The following is a 7,102-nucleotide window of genomic DNA, read 5'->3' as shown; positions in this document are numbered from 1 at the left end:
CCTTAGACATTCATATTAAGAAAAGTAGAGCGAATTGTTGCTCTGCAGTCGTGCAGCCATAGTGAAATTACAGCTGCTGTACGCTTTCTCTTTTTTTTTTTCGCGATAACTAGCGCCATAGTGACAAATGACGCAATAATTTTTTTATTGCAAAAGTAAATATATAGACGCTATAGTGGCACGTTCCCGCCGTCGGTGGCACCGCCGCCGCCGCCATGCTGTCGCAATATAGAGAGCACCGGCGCGCGGGCCTGGGGTTACAAGATTTTCAGCAACGGAAGCGACACGCAGTGGGTTTGGCTGCAGAATCAACACGGTCAAGTGGAAGCACCGTTACAGACTCGTCAATCGTAGCTCATTAGACTCGGAATCAAGGCCAAAAAAAGTGCTGCCATTCACTGCTTAGATGAGCGGCTCGCGCATACATTTTAGCATTCGTGCTCAACCGCTGGTTGCACACACTGGTCCGAGTGCAACAGAGAGTAAACGTGTCCAGCTGAAAGGACCTCATCCTAAAACTCGTCATCGAAGAACGCCCAAGGTTTTCCGTTGGTCTCGCCGCGCGTGCCCATCGGTGTGCGGCGCCTCCGTTTGCCGCTACCTGCGCCTCCCACAACGCTAGCGTTGTGGGAGGCGCAGGCCCCCAATTACGCTTGCGCTGGAGACGCGTTCAATTTCACAGGCGAACGTTCCTGCTTGCGAACAGCTGCTGCTTCGTGCGGTGCGTCGCGCTATGCCGCCCCCTGCGTATTCGAACAATCCGCCCGAAGAGCGCGAGGGCAGTGTTAAGCCTTGCTATGACTGTCACTGTTTTTTCGGCTTTCTTGTTTTTATTTCGGTTAACTCGCATCGGGCGCTTTGCCAGCAACGTGTTTTTGAGCGCTTCTCCCTTTCTACATTTGTAGAGAATTGATCTTTTATGCTACTTTGAGCGCACAATGCAGCCACGTCGCCTTGAACTTTTCGCTTATAGACGATATTTATATTATGCGTTTAAGTAGTTACATCTACAACGGCGAATCTGAAACATTTTGTTTTGGAACCATTTCCTTCATGGCGTTTAGACACCGCCATGCACGTAGCGCACGCAAACACTTCTGCAAGATTTACCGACTGAATTCTGGCTACGAAGCTTCTTTCGTGCAGACGCCATAAGTTTTGCCGATAGTCATAGGGACAACCCTCAGAATGCTCAGATATGATTGTCTGCAATATATTCTGTTGTTCATACCAACTAATTGCAACTGCGCTGAGTGCTGATTTGGCTAATAGTTATTTTTATATATAGCACCCATGCATAGTTTCACTATAGACCTCTTTCAGTCGCAGAGGGCAAGAACTGTAAAGGATGCGGCTAAAGAACGCTTGCGAATACATTCAGCATACTCTGCCAATGAATGTATAACGATTCGGATAGACCACAGAATACAGAATTTTGTTTTATTTCATGAATTTAGGCACAGCAGCTGTCGAATAATTGCAAAAAAAATAGCTGTTTATTAGCTTTTGCTTATAATGAGTGAGAATGCGTGTTTAAAAAAATTTGGTGGAAGTCGTCTCACAATAAGTGTCGACGGTAATGCGAGAAAGATAATCTATCTCTGTGTAGAGTTTAAAATGCAATGAACTAGATGATTGCCTCAGTGAGGCCGTGCGATATGATAAACTTCAAGGAACAAAAACACACGCAAACTTACGGTACTCATATTGGCATGTCGATCCACGTCCGTAACGTCGATACAGGAGACAGAGCTCGAGAAAACGATTACTATAGCAGGCAGCCACATTGCTCTCTGACGAAAATGGCTCTGTCTTGCCATGTGACCAACAGTTCTTCAACCGGCTGCTCTAACCACGGCTTCGCGTGCGGCGCTCCTCTAGTGTAGCAATATATAGCACGTGGCAGCTTCGCGTTATACTTTTGTTAATTATTTTTCGTAACAGCCTGCTTGATGTACAGACGCCAACAATTCAATTACCTTGTTGCGGCTTTTAGCGTTTTCGGTATTACAGATCTTTTCCCACTATCTGCCCTGAAGCAGACATATTCACTGGAAATGTACAGGTCAGTGTACAGGTCAATGTACAGGTCAAACTTGTGACACAGTCTAGGGAGGCACAGAAGCGGACATTTGTGGTTTGACCTGTTACGTTCAGGTACGCGTGAGAGATGGGATGGGGAATTGCTGCGTCAGTGGGCACGCTTAGCGATACTGAGATGAATGCACTTGTCTGCTCAAGGGCATATATTTCTTTTATTTAGGCGTACATAAAAAATTATATACTGGCTGTTGCGGCTTCCTTTCATGAAATAATACGCAAGATACAAACATTATGTGTATTACGAGAGTTCAAATGAATATTCTCAGCAATAATGCATAAAAGTCAACAGTGTTCTAAGCATGACCTACAAAGCTAATCAGTTGCGGGTTTCAATCACTTCTATGCCAGGAAATTATAATTCCCGAGTTAAATTGAGAAGAACGCTGGCGTTTCTTTTCTTGCGAACTTCCCCATCCATGAACTAATCTTTAGCGACTGTCCCGTAGATATGGTTAAGTGGACACGTACAATAGTCTTAGATTGAATGTTACTTGTGAAATTGGGGCAAATTATGCGGTGCATCGCACGACAGGTTCCTCAAAATGGGACTTCTTCACCACACGTTTGGTTCTTCTCCAACAGTCGCCACCAATGCATCCCACTCAACAGTGGCAATCGGTCTAAAAGAAGCTCTCCTCCACCAGAAAGACAAGACGAGTCACGACAAGAGGCCCGCACTGGACTTCCGCGACGAACACACCACGCAACACCCATCGCAGAAAGGCAGCACACCGCCACTACCGACCGGAGCACCTAAACACCCACCATGAAGCGCTAAACACGTACGTGCCGGCGTGAGCGCCACGTCAGCTGACGCCTGACGATGGAAACAGCGACTACGATTTCTGGACGAAAAGCCACTGCAATCGAACGAGTTTGTATAATAGATGCTTTTTCCTTTCTCGTCTGCCCACGCGTCTGGCGAGGGGATTCAGGCAGATGTGCCCAGGTCTGTCTATGCCACATATCAGTATACGGGACTGGATGGTTGGGATGGTTGGGGCAAGCTGTATGCCCATTTCAGCAACACCTCCACACTGTCCCTCGAACAAAAGGGGGCACGCTAGAAGTTTCTGGAAACTCACTCTATCCACACTGGATCGCCGGCCCTCTTTACCTGCATCTTTTAAAACTTGCATTGCCTCTCGCTAAAACCCCCCTTCTAATCCTTGCTCACCTGTTAGCCATTGTCGGCGCGACCAGCAGAATTACCTACCTTGCGTCAGACGCGAACTAACGGTGACGCAGACAAGTACATGGTGGATAGGGCTGAAACATGGTCAATTCGCACGTCCACTCCACCCTCGTCCACCCCCGTGCGGACCGGGGCGGACGCCCAAAAGGCGGTCGTGTCGCAAAATTCGGTGCTCGTCGAACGCGTACGAGCGGCTCGCACGCGCACTCGTATTGGATCACGGCTGCTGGTAACGATTTAGCGGAGCAAAGGTGTCAATGCTGACAACTGTTTTTGACAGCGGGTGACACTGGCATATTTTTGCGTATGTGACTTCAAGTTTCCGTTTCACGGTGAAAATACGACTCTAGGCTGTCACATTCTGATCTGCTGCCGCATATGTTGCATTGGCGTCGTCATGCTTGTTCGAAACACTGCACAGTCATCTCATCTGCGCCACCTTGCGAAAATGTATTGCAGTCGCATCATGTCGAAACATGGGACGAATTCTCAGACGATCACTTTCAGTAAAGCTGCTTATGGCAGCTTTCAGCCCAGGAGGTCATTTGCAGTGCATACTAGAAGAATTAATAAAGTTGAAGTGCGCGCTGCCTTGGCTGATTGAGCAAAACCTCTCGAATCATCCGACGTTCAGCGTTCTACGTCAGGCGAAAGTAATAGTATTGCCGAAAATGATTCATATTACATTTCACCCACTTCCATTTCACATTCACCCGAGACAAAGGAAAAAAATTCAGGCTGTGTCATCTTACTAGCAGTAGAGTAAGTGTACCAGGTGATCAAGGTAGACAACTTAATGCAAAAGAAAATAGGATAACAATCCTCATGAGAGGACGTGCGTGAGGCCTAGTTTAGACAGCAGATCCACTGACTCAATAAAACAAAACAAGAAGGCCAGAGCTTTGAGCTATCTCGATGAACAAGGCCAGGGACCCAGCATCCGTGTCAAGGGGCTTTGGTGGAGCTTTCTCATGTTCATTTTGTATCGATGTCGCTTGTCTCTATAAGCCGGGCACTCCAGCAAGATATGTTTTTGAGATTGCTTGGCGCCACACTTGTCGCAACATAGATTTGTGGTCTGGCCATTGCGAACAAGAAGATTGCTCATGTATGCAACGTTCAGCCGTAGCAAGTGATACGGGGTCTCCCGATGCCGCGGGAGACATTGCGGTAGCCTTGATTGGAGTTCTGGGCTGATGTTCAACAAAGACTTGCAATTGCCTGAAAGGGAAGACCATCTTCTACGCAGTTCATTGAGTACACATATCTCTGCCAAAGCTGAAGTCTCATTCTTAGTGAAAAGCACTTGAATAAATTTTATGTGATCATGTCCCTTGAGGGCTACCTCATCCACCTTTTCATTACCTATTGTACTGAAATTATGCCTAATTGAGCATTTAAACAATGCACAACATAGTGCACAAAAAATTAAGCAGTACCATGACAGGCATGCTCCCTCTCTCAGCCATGGTAGAAAACAAGGATGATCTACTTGAGACCGTTTGATACTGTCAGCATCGTACAAGCGTGTTCTGTTTTGATTACTGATATATAAAATAAGCTCACCCTGGATTTACACGATGAGCACTACTCAGGTTATTTGAATGAGTTGGGCATGGGCTGCATGTTATTTATGTATTTATGTAGCAGCAACCTAGCTAGCTCATGCACAGCCATATTCTAGGAAAATGAAATAAAATGCATCTGTCCTGTCCACTCCGTTCCTTAATTCCCACCCGTATTTCCACTCAACGACACTATACGAGTCAGGTACTTTTTTTTTATTGATATGATATAAGGAGATGTTGGCGCACAATTTAAGGCGCCGGCTACTCCTCATCTCTTGAGTGGTTCCGTCACATATCGTACAAGGTTCAAGGTTACTTATCAAATAGTCTTTTCACACAAGCACCATGACTTATCACGCAGCGTTTCCACAGGAACACTATGACGTAAGGAACATACAAAATACAATGTATATGTCTCCACACTTATGTAGATGAAAGTCTCAAAAGTACAAAAGATATTTCCGTCTAACAACACATTGTCTAGTCAGCGGGTGGTACATACATTATGTAAATGCATTATCACATACAGTCACAACAGAACAGTCAACATAACATAATTCATAAACAGATGGATATACACAGTGACAATGAAATGAAGAGAACAAGGAAAGCGCTAATAACTTCCAGCAATGCCGCTGTCTTCAAGAAAACTCTTTAGTGCTTTTAAAGCACTCTTCTGCAAGGCCGTTGTTGGCCAAGGGCCCAAAATTTTCCTTAAACTGAAAGGTCTGCGGTCTAATTTAATTAGCGCTGATTTAAGTCGGCTTCTTGGTGTGTCGTGATGTGGGCAATCTAGAAGGAGGTGATATATATCTTCGTCTACAAATCCACAATCACATACGGGGGTTTCCGCACGGCCAATTCTGTGTAAGAAATGCTTTGTGTAGGCAGTGCCTAGCCTTAATCGATGAATAAGGGTTTCCATAGTTCTATCTAATGACAATGAAAATTTGAATTCAATAAATGGATCAATATGGTATAAGTCCGAGCTCTTAGAATTCTGGTCAAACCAAGTGTTTCTAGACATTTTGAGAGACGTTGTCCTTATAATGCAGCGCAATTCATCCTTTGATATTGGGAGCGGAGATGTATCATCTATGAGGTGTGCTTGTCGTGCTGCTTCATCGGCTGCTGTGTTGCCAGGAATGTCGCAATGCCCTGGTATCCACTGGAATGCTATTGCATGTTTCGCTTCGCTTGCCTTTGTGAGGTTTTTAAGTGTTTCATATATTAAACTGTCACTGAATGTTTTCCCCTTTGTGTTGCAGAGTGATGTTAGAGCCGCCTGTGAATCACTGAAAATTACCCATTTTTGCGCATCTCTTACTGACAATATAAATTTTATCGCACCTAGGATTGCGAACAGTTCAGCCGTTGTAGACGAAGTCGCACGAGTTAACTTAAATGATTCTTGTTTGTTGAGGTGTGGTATAATGAATGATGAAGTTGAAGAGGTTGCTGTACTAGAGCCATCTGTATAGACGTGCGTGTATCCTGAATACCGCATATATATCTGGTACAGCGCTAGTTGTTGAGCAGCTCGAATGAACATGTCTCTTTTGCTGAATATCCCATCTAGTGACAATTCGATTTTTGGAACTGTAAGCAGCCATGGAGGATATTCGATGTCTGAGTTCCAAAATTCATTTCTTGGCAATATGTGAAGATTTTCTTGAATTTCTATATGAACATAACTTCTATCTCGTTTCATTATGTCTAGAGCCAATGGGTGGTTTTTATGCTGGGTTTGAAGACGGAAATAATGCCGGCATGTTTCTGTAGTTCGCATAACTGGAAATGGTGATTGGCGAGCCTCAGCTATTACAAGAGAACTAGAAGTCGCTCGTGGAACTCCTAGACATAGGCGTAGTCCTCTAGCTAAAAGTCTTTGAAGTCGCTCTTCTGAAGTGTGGGAAAGTCCGTGTAAGATGGGCGCGGAATACGCAACTTTTTGTCGTATTAATGCATTGTAAACAGTCAGCATGGACGATACTGATCCGCCCCATGATGTGCCTGCAAGTCTGCGAAGTACAGCCACTACGGCATTGATCTCGTTTTCGAGTTTCTTTATATGGGGTGCCCAGGATAGCTGCCTATCAAGTATTATGCCTAGAAATCGATGCTGTTTGACAATCATTAGAGGGTGTCCTTCCAGATTAAGAGTGAAATTTTTTAACTGCCTTCGAGTGAAGGGCAATACAGCTGTCTTTGCGTGTGATAGTACCATTCCTCTCTC

The sequence above is a fragment of the Dermacentor albipictus genome, chromosome 10 (assembly GCF_038994185.2).
Source record: "Dermacentor albipictus isolate Rhodes 1998 colony chromosome 10, USDA_Dalb.pri_finalv2, whole genome shotgun sequence".
In the NCBI taxonomy this organism is placed as follows: domain Eukaryota; kingdom Metazoa; phylum Arthropoda; class Arachnida; order Ixodida; family Ixodidae; genus Dermacentor; species Dermacentor albipictus.
Note: the sequence above shows the minus strand (reverse complement) of the source record.